Genomic DNA, 16,351 nt, shown 5'->3' with positions numbered 1-16,351 from the left:
TCACATGGCAGTCTCTGGATCCATCTTGGACTTGCCCTGCCTCTTGAGTTATCTTTATGTGAGGCAAATAAATGCCATAGTTTTCTGTTGAGTGTTTTGCTCTTTGAAGTCAGAACCGTTTTGACTCAAGCATAGAGTATCTTCTGCTACCTCAGCTCCCCCACTCCTCAATTCCCAGAAATGAAAGAACAAAAAGGTTTCTGTTAAACTTTTGAACACTGGCTGGCCCTGCTTTTACATTATAATGATTATGGAAAATGTTAGCAGTAGTTTGCCACACGGTCACAGACTATTTCTGCGACCCTTCACATAAAACAGATCATTAAGTGTTCTTGAGAATTACAAAGACATCTCCCTGAATTCCCCTGTAATTTGGTAAAATAACAAAACTATAAAAGGTACAGTTGGATGTTTTCGAGTTGGCCGTTATAGTTTCTGAATTGAGTTTTTCTAAAAAGAGGGAAAGTGAAGCCAAATTCCATAACTCTCAAACGCTCTAAATAAAAATAAAAATATACTGAAAACTTTTCTAAAAGAAAAGCAACTGTGCATGTACTATTTTTTTAAAAAGCAAAACTTCTAGAGACTAGAAAAATTATATTTCTGTTTAGCCTAAGCTAACAAGATGAGAATTTAGAATTTTAATTGCAAGGAATATTTTCTTTTAAAAATGTCATATATATGTATGTATATACGCACATATTTTATGATATAGAAAGAGATAATGAAGATGTTAAGATGTTGCTGGAATTCCATTAGTTTGCTTTGTGCTTATTGATGGGAAAAAAGGTTTAATATTGGTTTTCCTAAAATATATATATACATATATATTTATATTTGCTTTCCTCACTTGGAAATTACTTATTTTCCTAGAGGCTTTTCCTGGCTTTGGAACTACCCCTTCTACTATACTTCCCTCTGCATGCAGAAAAATGGTGATCTTTTTAGATAATTCTGCATTCCATTAGTCTTCAGGGTCTATCCTTTGATAGCATCTCTATAGATTAGCAGCAACTGAACACATTTTCTAGTGGAAAAACAGGTTGCCTGAGTCAGGTATCCATTCCTTTAGGTCGCTAAATTGGCCTGGGGCCCAAGGTGAGTGAGCTTTCTTTGCTCTGTGCATCATCACTCCACCTAGTTCAAGTTCAGACGCCTTCACTGATTTTAGAAATTCTCTTGGGAAGGGTGCCCTTGCTTTTAGCCTGAGGCTGGCTCAGAAACGTCACCTTTCACCTACTTAAAGAAAAGTTTTGCATGGCAGGGAGATTTACTATTCAAGTAGCTATTTCTAGCTCCACTGCTTAAAAAAAAAGAAGAGAGAGAGAAAAAAAAAAAAAAAGAAAAGAAAACCCAAACTCTCCAAATCAGTTTCATTTCCTGTGGTATCAAATCTGACTTAATGTTGTAACTTTGTTCACAGACCAACTAAATATTTCGTTGGATTAAAAAAAAAAAAAAAAAGCCCAACCCTCCTACCACTAGAGTAATGAAAGTCGTCTTTTTTATAGAGCACTGTAGTTGTTTGTGTCATTTGTGTTATGGTTTGCATTTGATTGCTTGTGGGGAGGCAGTGTACCTTGCACTCATGTCTTTTTTTCTTTTGTAGTGTTTAAAATGAGATAAACTCTTTCAAATACAGAAACGCTTCTAGATTCAAAAGAAGAATGTCTAAAAACAGTAGTTTGGAGTAAACTTTAGCCTTTGAAAACAAATATCAATCTTGAATGAATAGTGCGTGTATTTAAAGAAGATGGGTTATTTGCTGGGTTAAGTGAAGCCATAGCAAGAGAAATAATAGAGGGATTTGCTTTGAATCTTTGAGCCCCTGTCGATTCGGGTATTTCCGAAAATCATTTTATTTTACAGAATTTGACAACAATGTGTGCAAGGACAGGATAAATGATCCACTTAAGGATGAAAATAATATGCGTATTATTTCATGATCTATGTTAAAATTTAAACACTACAGCAGTAACTGCGTTTCTAGTTATTTTTTGGGTAGGCGTGAGGGGCGGTCTTCCTCCCCCCCCCCCGACGACCCTCCAGCCCTCCGCCCACGTCGCGGCCGCCGAGCCCGCCTCCCCTCCCCCAGCCGCCGCTGTCCGATCCCTCCCGCCGGCCAGGTCCCCACCCCGCGCCAGTGGCGGCTGGGTCCCGTCCGCGGCTGCTCCGCGAATGACCCGTAGTAACCCCGTCCCGCCCCTGGCCGACCGCGCCGCGCTCCCCGGCCGGAATTCGATAGGCCCAGCCCCGCACGCGCCACCGCCCGCGGGCCAATGGGCGGCGGCCTCGCTGCATATGCAACGAGCGCCGGCCGGGGGTGCGCGTCCCGGGCGGTTCGGCTCAACAGACGCTGGTCTGCCGGCGCCGGCTTGCGTCGCTGCGGTTGTCTCCGCGGCCGGGGCTGGGACGAGGCGGCGGCGGCAGCGGCAGCGGCAGGGACAGTAGACGGTCGCCCCCTTGCAGTGCGGCCGCGGCGCCTGCGCCAGGGTCCCCAGGAGGCGGCACGGGGCGTGAATGCTCTGGGGGCGCAGCCAGGCCTGCGTGGGCCCGAGGCTGGAGGAACCGGGGCTCCGGCATCGCGGTGAGTGCGGTGCCCGTGTGGGAGCGGCGGGGGTCGGTCGGCGGCGCGGCGTCGGCGTGCGGCGGGGCTGGGCCCGAGGGCCGCCCCGACTTGGGGGCCGGATGTGGCCGCGGAGCCAGGCCCCGGGCATGTGCGCGCCGGGGGTCGCGTGGCGGCCCGCTGCCTGAGGGGAAACACCCGGGCAGGGTGGGAGGCGCTGCAGTGGGGTCCGGGAAGCGGGTGACGTGCGGCCTGGGCCGAAGGGCCCACGTGAGCGGGGGGAACGACAGCCCGGGCGGCCGCGCATTCCGGGGGAGGAAGGGTGCCCCGGGTCCCTCCCGGCGCTTGTGGGGGCGGACGGGGTGGGGGGCTGGCATCTTCGGGTGGGCCTTGACGCGGTCCCTGCGAGGAAAGTGAGCCCTGCGGTTCTGGGAACCCCTGCTGGAGGGACCGGCGGGGGTGTCTGTTGCTGCCGGCTGTGGGGAGAAATTGGGTGGGTGAGCAGGGTCGACCTTGATATTTGTTGTGGCCACGATCCGATTGACCGATGGTTGGGGTTGAGAGCTGCAGGTTTACTTATCCGTAAGTGCGTTTTCATACATCAGTAATAGAATGTGTAACGCTGAGGTAGTGCTCACTATCAGCAGTCCTGCGGGGGAGAATTATCACGCCCGCTTCCTAGGTGAGCATCCTGAGACACAGACCTCTAACTGGTTTATCCAGTCTGGATTTAGAAAATGTGCTCTAAGCTATGGTATATATGACCCCTCAAACATAGGAAGGGTAACAACATCTTTAAAATTATATGGAAGCTAGAGGAAGAATAGGCCTTGTGAAAGCGATCACAGCTGAATACAGTGACAAATAGTTGACATTTATTGAGACTTTATTACATGCCAGGCACCGTACTGAGTGCTTTATGCATGGTACCTTCACACAGTTAACAGCCCTCTAGGGTGATGCTTATTCCCATTTTACAGCTGGAGAAACTGCAGTTTGGACACATTAACGTGCCCCACATCACAGCAAGTAAGAGAAGCCGGGATTCAGACACGTTTGTCTGAAAACCCAGAGCTCTTGAATCTAACCACTATATTATGCTGCCTCTCCTTGGTGGTTGGCTGAATAGTTGCCACTGTGAATTTTTTTGGGGGGTGGGGTGGGCCAGGAGAGCTGTAGTTTGATGATCTTCATTCATGATTATCACAACCTTTTTTGTTTCCCCAGATTAGTCCTGGGAGCTGAAGGTTGTTGCTGAGTTGCTCCAAAAGTGTATAAGGTTATTGAAGGGAAGAGGTGTCGAGAGATGGTAGTCATTTGCATAGACTTTATTCTTTGGTTTTCTGGCATCATCTTCTGCAATTCTTACCCTTAGGGATGACTAAGACTTCTGTAGTCACTGTGGCATGTTCTTTGGACTTTTCAAGATACCTTTTACAAGAAGGGTCAAGGTGACAAGTCACCTGGTGACTTGGATTCGTTAAGATATTTGGACAGGATTTAAAGCTGAAATATTCTTTGAGTTTAAAATGTCCTTCTTGAAGGAAAGAAAGGGAGGAAAGAAGGAAGGAAAAAGGGTTGAAAGAAATGAAGGATGGATAAATTATGAGCGGAAAATCATACTGTGTCTGGTTGGGGGTGGGTGTCAGATCTTAAAGCCTTAGGATCTTTCTCATTGCTTATGTGCTTCCCTGCTGTCTGGTTCTGCTTAAATGACTATTTCCATTCCTCATTCAATTAATTGCTCAGCCAGAGCCTTTTAACTCATGTTATATTTTAGGTACCATGTAAGGTGCTGGAAATATAGCATTGAACAGAATTGATGTGATCCTTGCCCTCATGGAGGAAACAGATACGAAGCAAATCATACAGATAAATATATAATTACAAATTATGAGAAGTGCAGTGAAGGAAAAGTGTGTGAAGGAAGATTATAATGAGGATTGTGATTTAGATGGAAATTAGGGAGTTTTTTGAATTGATCTGGTGAGGTTTTACAATCTTGCATTCTGAGTCTAATTAAATATACCTAATGCAAGAGTTTGAGAACTTTTGAACAGTAATGTTCTTTTCATTCCATGGTGTCTGATCCTACCCAGAATATCACTCTAGCTCACGTTACAAGATAGAAAAATGAGATAAGGAACTTTTTGAAGCAGTCATTCCGCCTTACAGCCTAACTGTTCTGTAACACTTAAATTTTCCCCTCTCAACGTGAACATTTGGGAACCAAAAATCTTTATGTGAACTTGGGACTTGATAGGATTTGGATGTTTTCAGGAAAGCCAGGCCAAAAAGGTGACAGGTTTTCCTAACTTGAGATAAGTAGCATCATAATTATCAAAGGTAGTTAGACTTAAAATTCTCACCTCTTAGGAGACAAAATGATTATGTAGTTTGGGAAATACAAGCTGTTAAGTACATGAATATTTCAGTTGAATGTGTACTAAGCCAATACAAATAATTCATTGCAATACATTTACTGAATGCCATCTGCATGCAAAGCACTGCTAGGTGTACCATGTGGAATAAATAAAAAGGTGAATTTGACAAAGTCCCAGTTTTCAAGGAGATTTAAATTTAATGAATACTAATAATCAGATTTAAGTTGCCCCCCTCCCCCCCTTTTCAAAATACTCTAATGTTAACCCATTTGATCCTCTTGGGAGCCTTATATCACCAGCAGAGATATTGAGAAAAAGGAAATTTGGAGGTAAAATTACCAGACATGGTGATTAATAGTTGGGAGAAGATGTCTAGTGATCACTAGTTTACCATCTTGGAGCCATTGGTATAGAGGTGATACTCCTGGGCTTGGGTGAGATTGCCTGTGGAGAGACTAGAATCAGAACAGGTGGAGGCCTGGGGTGGAGCTCAGTAGAGGGGGCTGAGCTTGGCAAAAGAGATGGGAGGGAGGAGTAGCCAGGGAACCTCGCTCAGGTGGGAGCCATAGCTGGAGTGATGTCCCTGCAGCCAGTGGGGGAGCTCCTGTGAGAGGGAAATTGAGTAACGTCCTATGGATTTAGCTACTCCGAGGTGATGGGTGCCCTTTTGCAGATGCTGTTGATGGGGTGGGAAGCAGAAGCAAGTAGGTGAAGAAAATGGAGATAGCAAGAATAGGAAACTTTATAAGAGACTTGATTTTTATCACTTAAGTTTAAATGCTGTTGGGAAGGTGTTTGTTGAAAGGGAGAGGTTGAATACAGATCAGTAAAGTGTTTGCTTATTTTTGCAAAGTTCTGAGAAGGTGGAAGGGGGTGGGATCCAAGTGAGGCCTGTACCTTAGCTGGGAGGAGGGACACCTCTTCTGTAGTAACCCAAGACAGCCCTGTAACTGATCGGACACTAATCAGTACTTGATCCTGGAGCCCTGGCCCTTTTCACAAAATTGCCAAGAACTGTTAAGTTCCAAAAAATTAGCTTAATTTTCGCTGACTGATACGGTCTTTATAGAACCTCACTATAGAAGCATTGTGTGAAATTGATTTAATATGTGATTTAGTTTTGATTTCATCCACCTTAATAGGGTATATACTTTTATCTGGCTTGTGATTATTGTTTCTCTCCTGAAAAAGGAGACCTTATAAACATTAAATCTTGTGATTTCTTCTACATGCTATTTTTAGTTTCATAAGAAACAGTTTTTAGACTACTTCTGTTTTCCTGACATTTTAAATGACTTAATTCTTTTTATTTAAAAGTTTAGCTTCTGGGGTGACTGGGCGGCTCAGTCAGTTAAGCGTCTGCCTTCGGCACAGGTCATAATTCCAGGGTCCTGGGATCAAGCTCTGCATATGGCTCCCTGCTGGGGGTGGGGGACTGCTTCTCCCTCACCCTCTGCCGGTCCCCCTGCTTGTGCTCTCTCTCTCTCTCTGTCAAATAAACAAATAAATAAAATCTTTAAAAAAAAAATAAAAGTTTAGCTTCTGTCTTTACTGGAATATCTTTACTTACATACTTCTAATATTTCCCACTCTGAGGGATAAAGAATTGGTGGATGATTCAGTGGGTTCAACTGATCTGCTAATTCTGAAATAGAACTGAAGATACCTAAATAACCTTTTGGATAAGCCACCTCCAATTACAGGTTTCTACTTGCCTTTCTTGTATTTGTTATAAGATATATAGGGAGACTGCTTTATTCATTCATATATTTAATGCCTATCTTGCAAGACACTGGGAATTTGAAAATGACTGATAGTCTCTGTTCTCAGAGAGCTCTTCATGGTTCATGAAAGGAAGGAGTCGTATGGACATTATATGGTATGGACCTTATAAAAGAAGGTGTGAGGGCAGCTGTATTGCAGTAAGGTATAATCCTTACAGCAGGGGGGGAAGAGGGGGAGACTTTCGCAGTGGAGGGGATGGCCTGGTTTTCCAAGATGAATTTGGCTGACAGGGAGCCAGGGAATAGAAAATTTTATCTTGAATTTGGTCCAGGTGTGTATGTCTACAAATATGTACCCAGTGGAGATATTATAATATCAAAGAATATTAGAAAAATAAAAAGCTTATCTTGCTATCCTAAACATTGCCCAAGAGGTGAAAAGCTGTCCATTTTTCTGTATTGTCATGGTCAGCTTTTCTATCCCCTACTTGACTTAGAAAGTAACCACAATTACACTTTTCTGGTACAAAGCCTTGTTTTTCTTCTTCAAAACAATTGGTCTTTGGAATAAGGCTAAGAGCCAACACCTTTACAGTACTTCTCTGGTCAGGCGCTGCTCCTACTTTCTTCTCACTTTCAATAGATGGAGATATAGATTTGTTTTTTTAATCATTCATAACTTCACAGATGAGGCAGTTGAGGCACAGGGGATCTAACGTGACTTGCCTTCGTGTGTGCTGGATCTCATCTCAGGTAGTTTGGTTCCAGAGTCCATGTTCTTAGCCTGGGCACTGCACCTCCTGTGGGGTGACAGGCTTGCAGTTCTTACCTCTGAACACAGTTGTATCAGGAAAGGAGCTGTGATGACATTTAGGGACAATGTTTATCGGTTTTTTATTTTAAAGATTTTATTTATTTATTTGTCAGGCAGAGGGAGAGGAAGAAGCACGCTCCCCACTGAGCAGGGAGCCCGATGCTGAGCTCCATTCCAGGACCCCAGGATCATGACCTGAGCCAAAGGCAGATGCTCAATCATCTGAGCCACCCAGACATCCCAATGTTTATCTGTTTTAATTACACATTGTTTACTGCCCCCAAAAAGCCCTCTTCTTACAGGGGGTACATAAATAAAGAGTAACAACCTAAGTTGAGGGAGTTTGAGTTTACTTGTACTTGAATGGGACTACTTAAGGGTATATCCTCCTTTAACATTCCTTCAGAGATCATTATCATTGCCCTTTTAGAATTTTTTGGATTGGGAGTATAAAGCAATTTGGGATGCTATAATCTAATAACATTTTCTTCCTTTTCCTTCTTTTAAAAAGACATGCTTTCTGTATGTCTGAAAAGTATTTCATAATATTTAATCCAGTTAAACCCACTCCCTTCCCCCAAATTCTCCAGTTAACCACTAATCTGAATTTGGTGATCTGACTTTCATTATTTGTAGTCATTTCTCTACAGTTTTATTATCCCCAGGCAGTGTATAGTGTTGTTTTATGTGTTTTTATCTTTTTTTTTTTAAAGATTTTATTTATTTATTTGAGAGAGAGAATGAGATAGAGCACATGGGGGGGGGGGTCAGAGGGAGAAGCAGACCCCCTGCCGAGCAAGGAGCCCAATATGGGACTCGATCCCGGGACTCCAGGATCATGACCTGAGCCGAAGGCAGTCGCTTAACCAACTGAGCCACCCAGGCGCCCTGTTTTATGTGTTTTTAAACTTCAAATAGTATTGTATGATTGTGCAACATAGTTTTTTTCACTCGTTATCACTTAATCATTGTGGTTTCATCAATTGAGTTTTATAAAGTGGGTATTCACATGTCTGTTTAGCTCATTTATTTTTGCTGTGACATGATATGACATTTTAGGACTAGACCACATTTTATTTCCTCTTTGCTCTGTTGGTAGACCCTTATGTTGTTTCCTTTTTTTTTGTTGTTATTATGAATATTAGCATAAGTATTCCTAAACACCATTCCTTGTCTAATTCCATTTTTGACACTGTAGTCCTCCCTGTGCTCCTTTTTCTTTGTTCTGTACATTCCTAACTCAGGTTCCTCTAATCTTGTCATTATTTGACTTAAGGTATTTCTGTCTGTCATAGTTGTACGAAACCACAGTGGGTGCTTTTCTTCTAAAGTTCTCTTTAGTAACTTTTCTTTTAATTAACCTTGTTTGACTTTGTTTTTCCTTTTTTTTTTGTTCTTAGGCAATTTTGCAGATACATACCTAGTATCCTCTCACTTTAAATTCCATAAATGACTGTAGGGATAATTAACATGTGTCCTTCCTCTTGGGAAATTTTTGTCAGTCTATTTTTGATTTAGCCAGTTCTGTATTTTAGTGTGTATTTAATAATTTTTCTCTAAAATGTGTCTGTTTCCATTGTAATTTGGTGAGTAGGAATATGGACTTGGGAGTTAAGATTGCTTGGATTTGAGTCCTGGATTTACTTCTTGATAGCTGTGTGACCTTGGGCAGTTTGTTTAGCATCTCTGTGACTCAGTTTCTTCTATAAAATAGAGATCATAATGGAATCTACCTGTAGATTATTATAAGGGCTTATATGTGGTTAGTGTCTGCCCTTAGTCAACGATCAATAAATATTAACTAATGCTAATTTTAGAGTATGCAATATATTCTAAGTCTGTCCACTTTTTATTATTGCCTTCTCTTCTGAAGCAGCATTAATGTTTTTACATATACAAATATCTTTACATATACTTCAAAGAAATGTCTGATGTATTGTAAGGTCTTATTAATGGAGATTGGGAAGAGATTGTAAATTGTAGAAAATGGAGGGACATTAACCAGTTCATTATATTTTAACGTCAGTACTTTAGGATTTATCTTGTGCTTTAATTTTCTGGAAATGTTTATAAAGCACATTGAAAGGTTGACATGGTGTACTTCTCATTGAAGTAACTTAAGAGTTTCCGCTTTTTTTTTTTTTTAAAGGTGATTTTATTAAATCATGGGACAAAACCTGTGGGCAGAAAGGTGCTGCTGAGAGTACCTTTTTTTTTTTTTTTTGGTTGTTGTTAAGACTTTATTTATTAACTGTCAGGGAGAAAGAGAGAGTGGCAGGCAGAGGGAGAAGCGGGCGATGTGGGGCTGGATCCCAGGATCCTGGGATCATGACCTGAGCTGAAGGCAGACGCTTAACCAACTGAGCCACCCAGGTGTCCCTCTTGTTGTAAATACCTTTTGTAATAGGATCTTAATAATGATTCAGATAGCATTTCTAAATACACTGATTATCCTGTATCATCAACTCTCTGCTGTTGAGTGGAGAAGGAATCATTGCCAACCATATTTAAAAACTTGCTGTGTAAATTTGAGATGGTTCCTTAACCTTTCTAACCCTTTCGTTTCAGTTTCTTTAACATAAATATTTTAATTCTTACCTCACGAAGTTATGAGCACTGAGGGAGACAACAGATGGTGGTTCAGGGTACATAGGTGACTTCCTGTGTTGGTTGCTTGCCTTATTTCTCTGCCTCCTTCTGTCTTCTCTCTTTTTTCCCAGTTTTCTTCTTTGTTCTTCCTTTCTTCCTCCTTCCTTTCTCTGTTCTTTAATTGAAAAATCTGCACATATTTAATGTATACAATTTAAGTTTGTACATGCATACACTTGTGTAACCATCACCACAGTCAAGGTAATTGACATGTTTATCACTTCCAGAAGTTTCCTTGTGCCTCTTTGTTTTTTGTTTTGTTATGTTCTTCTCTGTCCTTCAGAAGCAGTTTTTTTTTTTTTGGTAAGCAGTAACAAGGTATTCTGAATCCAGTGTGTGAGGGAACCCATCATATGATAAAAGTACATCATTTTTTAAAAAAGATTTTATTGGGTGGCTCAGTTGTTAAGTGTCTGCCTTTGGCTCAGGTCATGGTCCCAGGGTCCTGGGATTGAGTCCCGCATCAGGCTCCATGCTCAGCAGGAAGCCTGCTTCTCCCTCTCCCACTCCCCCTGCTTGTGTTCCCTCTCTCACTGTGTCTCTGTCAAATAAATAAATAAAATCTTTTTTTTTTTAAAGATTTTATTAGAGAGAGACTGAGAGAGAGAGCACATGAGAGGGGGGAGGGTCGGGAGGGTCAGAGGGAGAAGCAGACTCCCTGCCGAACAGGGAGCCTGATGTGGGGCTCGATCCTGGGACTCCAGGATCATGACCTGAGCCGAAGGCAGTCGCTTAACCAACTGAGCCACCCAGGCGCCCGAAATAAATAAAATCTTAAAAAAAAGAAAAAAGAAAATACAAAGATCTTTAAAAGTAAAAAGATTTTATTTATTAGAGAGAGCGAGCGAGTGAGCAGGACCAGAGGGAGAGGGAGAAGCAGACTCCCCGCTGAACAGGGAGCCCAATGCAGGGCTGACCCTGAGATCATGACCTGAGTTGAAGGCAGACGCTTAACCTACTGAGCCACCCAGGCACCCCAAAAGTGTACATCATTTAAGGGGGAGTAGAAATTCTAATTTCTTAAGGACAAGAATGTTGACTCTATAGGAAGATACATACAGGATGTGGTTAATGTTGAGTGAGCAATACAGAGGACAGAATGGTCATGTTTGGCCAGGGTAACCAGGGAAAGGTCAGCTGAGCGAAAGGAGATATGAGCTGGATTTGAAGAAAGAGTTGTGTTTGAGGAAGGTACACAAATGAGATGTCCAGGGCAGTTGGGGAAGAGCGGGCCTGGCAGATAAAATTGAGGCATCGACTGGTTTAGGGGGTCTAGGGAAGCTGTGAGGATAAATCATATCCCAGAGGGCAAACAAAAAACAGGCATGGAGAACAGAAACAGTTAAGAACTTGTATAAACTCATTTATTTATTGATTCCTTCAATTCAGAAGGTAGTTGTTGAATGCATGGATGGTTCTACGAGTGGGAAGGGAGACTGAGCAGCCAGCAAGTGAAGAGAACCATCTGGGTTCTGAGTTGTTACTGGGGATGTGGCCATTAGGGGATCTGGCCCAAGTTGTTTCCAACCCTGTCACCATGACTGTTGGTTGGCACTGCCCGTGTCGTGCCTGGCATTGTGGCATTCTCCACACCATTTAGCCTTTCTGGAGTTTGGTTTCCTTGTCTGTGGACCTTTCTTGCTCAGTAGTTAGTGTTAGATCTGCTTCTCCATCAGTGTTCTTTTTCTTTTACCTTTCTTTCCACTTCTTTTTGCTTGCCTCAGGATTTTTGTTATCTGTGCCGTATTTCTGTTACGTTTCTTTGAAACTTTATTAGTTAGCTTTGTGCATTTCCCTCTGTTCATTTTATGTTTACTACTTGGAATTCACTGGGATATTTGCATGGGTTTTATTAGATACTAACTACACTGCTGAAACCTTTTGAATATTATTTTAGTTCTAAATTGATTTTGTAGATATGTAACAGCTCATTTTTCTGCATTGATGTTTCTGGGTTGTAAAATACTCAATATCATCTTTGCCAACATTATAAAAAGTTCTTCAACCACAGAAGTTTATTTTTATTCATTTTACTTTCATCAGGCTTGCAGTAATCCTCATTCTGGATCTTGACTTTGGATTTTTTACTGTAACACTAACACAACCAGAAATTCCTCTCTTCCCATTTGAGACTGACTTGATCCCTGGACTTAATCTCTGCTCTCTGAGTTGAAATATGGAGTTTATTTTAGTTCCATAGAAGATCAGAGTGAACTACAATTAATTAATCTTAGAACTGTATATGGCATCATTTTAATGTAAGCAGGATTCACATTAATTGAAATTATACCACATGGTCATTACATACATTGGTCATTATTATTTTTTTTTTTTTTACATATCCATAGTGAATATTTTCCTGAGTCATTTTCCTTTTGTATTGTAACTTTCCATATTGCTAGTGTGAGAGTCTAAGAATTTGTATTCATCATTTACCCTGAAACTGGGCCTATCTTTTGTAGACTGATGCTTATTTCGATAGCATAGCACTCTTCTTAGAAATTCAGTGTTTAGTTTGTATGTCACTTTTCTGAGGCATAAAAGGAATACCTATTTATCCAGTAGCATCTTGAGTGGGAGGGTTGTGGGAGGTAGTAGCTGGCTGGGAGTGGGGTGTGAGGTCAGAGAGGGAGCTCATGGTACCCCCGGTGTAAGGAAGGAGTTTGGCATGGTAGAGAGGAGTGACGAAGGGCTTGAGCTTTGTGACCACACTGTTGCTTGGATCCCCAAATTTAGTTCTACCTCATTTTAGTTTTGTGACCACAGCAAATTCCTTAACCTCTGAGCTTTAGTTTCTTTAGGATCAGGGTGAAATCTGCCTTGCAGGGTACTTGTGCTCCAGCTGTGTTTGTAGCCCATCTTTAGAGTGCAGGAAGGAAATGTTAGAAACTTTATTTCTTTCTAAGAATTTCTACATTTTATGCATGATTCATAGTGTTTACAATATGCTAGGACCATAGTACATATACACAATATTAAAGGTTACATGTGTTTGGAATATGCCAATAGTTTTTACCAAAAGGGGCTTGTTGTGATCCTTAAAGTTTAGAAACTGGGCTCCTAGATAAAAAGCTAGGCCCTACTTGGAGGCTTATTAGTTTGGGGGCAGGTTTAGAGATGAATTGAGTATGGGATGAGTTTGAAGAGCTTGGGTTAGTTGGCTCTGGGAAATGGATGGAAGGGTATTGGATTTAGGGAGTATGTCTCTGCAAGATCATTTGAAAAATGGGGGACATAGTAAAACTGGCATGTATAATGATTTGAGTTAGTTTGTAAAAGTCTTAAACTGTATATTTTTACACGATGTCATGTGTTAGAAGATTATATGGTAGAAATTTGGATGGTATATAACCCAGAAACATGAGTCAGTATTAGGGAATTGCTCTTGATGCGTAGATAGTTTGCCTACAGATAACTGAGAGCTTGACTGTATGTATGTTTAAGTTAATAGTGTTTATTTATATTGTGTGATGTCGGCAGACCAGGCATGTTAACTGTAGGTGATTAATTATAACTTTGGGTTTCTTGTTATTAATTTCAAATTGGCTTCATGAGATAATAAATACGTTTGTTATCTTGTTAGATGTGTTTCTTTTGGGCTCCTTAGGGACAGTAGCTGTATTTAAGTATCCCTCCAAGAGAAAAGAGAGCTCTCTGAGGACAAGTATATTTGTGTTTTATTTACTGATTACACCCAGGGCCCAGCATATAGAAGATACTACTGTTTTGTTGAATGAATCAGTCTGCGTATCCCTGCACAGTAAAGAACACGAGATGGTGTTTATTAAATTGAGTTGAAATATTTGAACATAACATCAAAAAGTTTTGGAAGGCCAACAACCTGATACAAAATGACCAGTATGTGCTTATTAGTGGGAGCTCAGGAATTCTGAAAGAGTAGACTTAATGTTGATAAAATATGCATTTGAATAGCTAGCTGGTTGAATAACAATTTAGAAATTTCCTTATAAAGAAGATAAAAAAAAAAGTGTGATAGATTGTCTCAGGCCAAGCCGAGTTCTTATCATAACTCCTTGTTGCCTCTCCTCCCCCCACCCCCGAAAAGGTATTTATTTGAGAGAGCGAGAAAGAGAGAGAGTGCGGAAGTGCACAAGTGGGTGGGGGGGCAGAGGGAGAGGGAGAAGCAGACTCCCTGACGCGGGGCTCAGTCCCAGACCTGAGCCAAACGCAGATGCTGAACCGACTGAGCCACCCAGGTGCCGCTACTTGTTGCCTTTTTTTTTTTTTTTAAAGATTTTATTTATTTATTTGACAGAGAGAGAGAGCGAGAGCGGGGAGAAGCAGGCTTTCTGCCGAGCAGGGAGCCCGATGGGGGACTCGATCCCAGGACCTGAGCCGAAGGCAGACGCCTTAACGAAGGCAGACGCTTAACGACTGAGCCACCCAGGCACCCTACTTGTTGCCTTCTTAAAAGCCTTTGACACTCCTGACAATGTCCTCATCAACCTTCATTGTCTGCCTTTGGTTTCTAGGACACTGTTCTTGGTTTCTTTACCTTTCTTTTTTTTTTTTTTTTTTAAATTTTTTTATTTATTTGTGAGAGAGAGAATGAGAGACAGAGAGCATGAGAGGGAGGAGGGTCAGAAGCAGACTCCCTGCTGAGCAGGGAGCCTGACGTGGGACTCGATCCTGGGACTCCAGGATCATGACCTGAGCCGAAGGCAGTCGCTTAACCAACTGAGCCACCCAGGCGCCCGGTTTCTTTACCTTTCTAATTGGCTTTTGTAGTGTCTGTCCTTATTCTTTTTGTAAGTGAATATACTGTATTTGAGGGATTTCATGGTTTTGACTCTAATAGGGATAGGGTCAGTGATGACTCTAAAATCTACATTTATAGCTGTATTGGGAGCCCCAGTCCTGTATTCTGACAATATCTTGAATCTCTCTTCTGTCCATTCCCACAGACTTAATTTCCAGCCCTATCCTCATGCACTCTTCTATGTGTCTACATTTCTCTTACATTCCTCATATCTATTGCAAGTCACCCAACATTCTAGAAACGTTGATACTAATTTTCAAAGATTAATCTTCACATCTCCCCATATTCTTTTGGTTTTATCTTAGAAAAGTCTCTATGGTTGGTCCTGCTTTTTCTGTGACTACTGCCCTAAACTCTGGACTTCTTCATCCTTCACTTGAGCTATTTTAATAACTACATACCTGGAGTTCTTTCTGGTTTCTTTTCTGTGATAACCCAAGTGATCATTATGAAAAAACAAATTTGGTCAATTGCTTTGCTTAAAATGCGGTCTCATTCTGTCTGCTGTATGTTTCTATTTTTCATTTTCACTTCTAACTTCCCTCCTATTTTCCTGTGCTGCATCTGCCAAGCTACTTAAGTTTCCTCATTCTGTGCTTGTGCATGCCTCTGTGTTAGACAGGAATGGGGTATTGGCACAGAGGGGTTGATTCAGCTCTGTCTATGGCACTGAGGAGGACCTCCCATAGAAGCTTCAACTGAATCTCGAAGGACACGTTTATGTTGGCAGTCTTTTTAGCTTCTTTGAATTCTCTCAAATTTTTTTAATGCAGTGCCAGTTCTAAGTTCTGGAGAGAATATTATTGAATCAATACGTCCATATTTTTGAGACAGGCCTCCTAGGTCATAAGCTCTGGGCCCCTGTGGATGTCACGTTTGCCATAGTCCACCGGGGTAGAGATGGGAGCCAAGTGGCATCACAGAGTTTCTTTCTTTCTTTCCTTTTTTTTTTTTTTTTAAAGATTTTATTTATTTGACAGAGAGAGACACAGCGAGAGAGGGAACACAGGCAGGGGGAGTGGGAGAGGGAGAAGCAGGCTCCCCGCAGAGCAGGGAGCCCCATGCGGGGCTCGAACCCAGGACCCTGGGATCATGACCTGAGCCGAAGGCAGATGCTTAACGACTGAGCCACTCAGGCGCCCCCATCACAGAGTTTCGACAGAACCAGTGATTCTCTTTCTGAAAGTTGCAGGCCAGGCAACATGGGCTGTGCAGGCTACCATGTTAGCACTGGAGATTATTTTATAATCAGAAAAAAGACTTAGGAACAGATCGTTTTTGGGACATGGCAGCTGTGGAAGAGGGGTATTGCCAGGATGATTGTTTGATTCATGGATCTCCTCCTCATCTTTCTAGGACTTAAATCCAGCTGTTGGCTCAGTTCTGAGTTTTCTTTAATGCTGCTTAATTTATTGAATAATCTTTTTTTTTTTT

The 16,351-nt window shown here is 41.9% G+C and overlaps 1 protein-coding gene across 1 annotated transcript in view; it reads left to right on the top strand.

Moving 5' to 3' along the window:
- Nucleotides 1-2,339: 2,339 nt before the first annotated feature.
- The window catches only part of ACSL3 (acyl-CoA synthetase long chain family member 3), a 70,543-nt gene continuing 56,531 nt past the window's right edge, over nt 2,340-16,351 (top strand). The window contains exon 1 of the mRNA XM_081815304.1: nt 2,340-2,587. The gene's annotated coding sequence lies outside the window, so the exon portion shown is untranslated. The remainder of the gene's footprint in view (nt 2,588-16,351) is intronic.

Source organism: Leptonychotes weddellii, chromosome 3 (assembly GCF_054177405.1).
Source record: "Leptonychotes weddellii isolate Sample4059 chromosome 3, ASM5417740v2, whole genome shotgun sequence".
NCBI lineage: Eukaryota > Metazoa > Chordata > Mammalia > Carnivora > Phocidae > Leptonychotes > Leptonychotes weddellii.
This window is presented reverse-complemented; position numbering and strand designations above follow the sequence as displayed.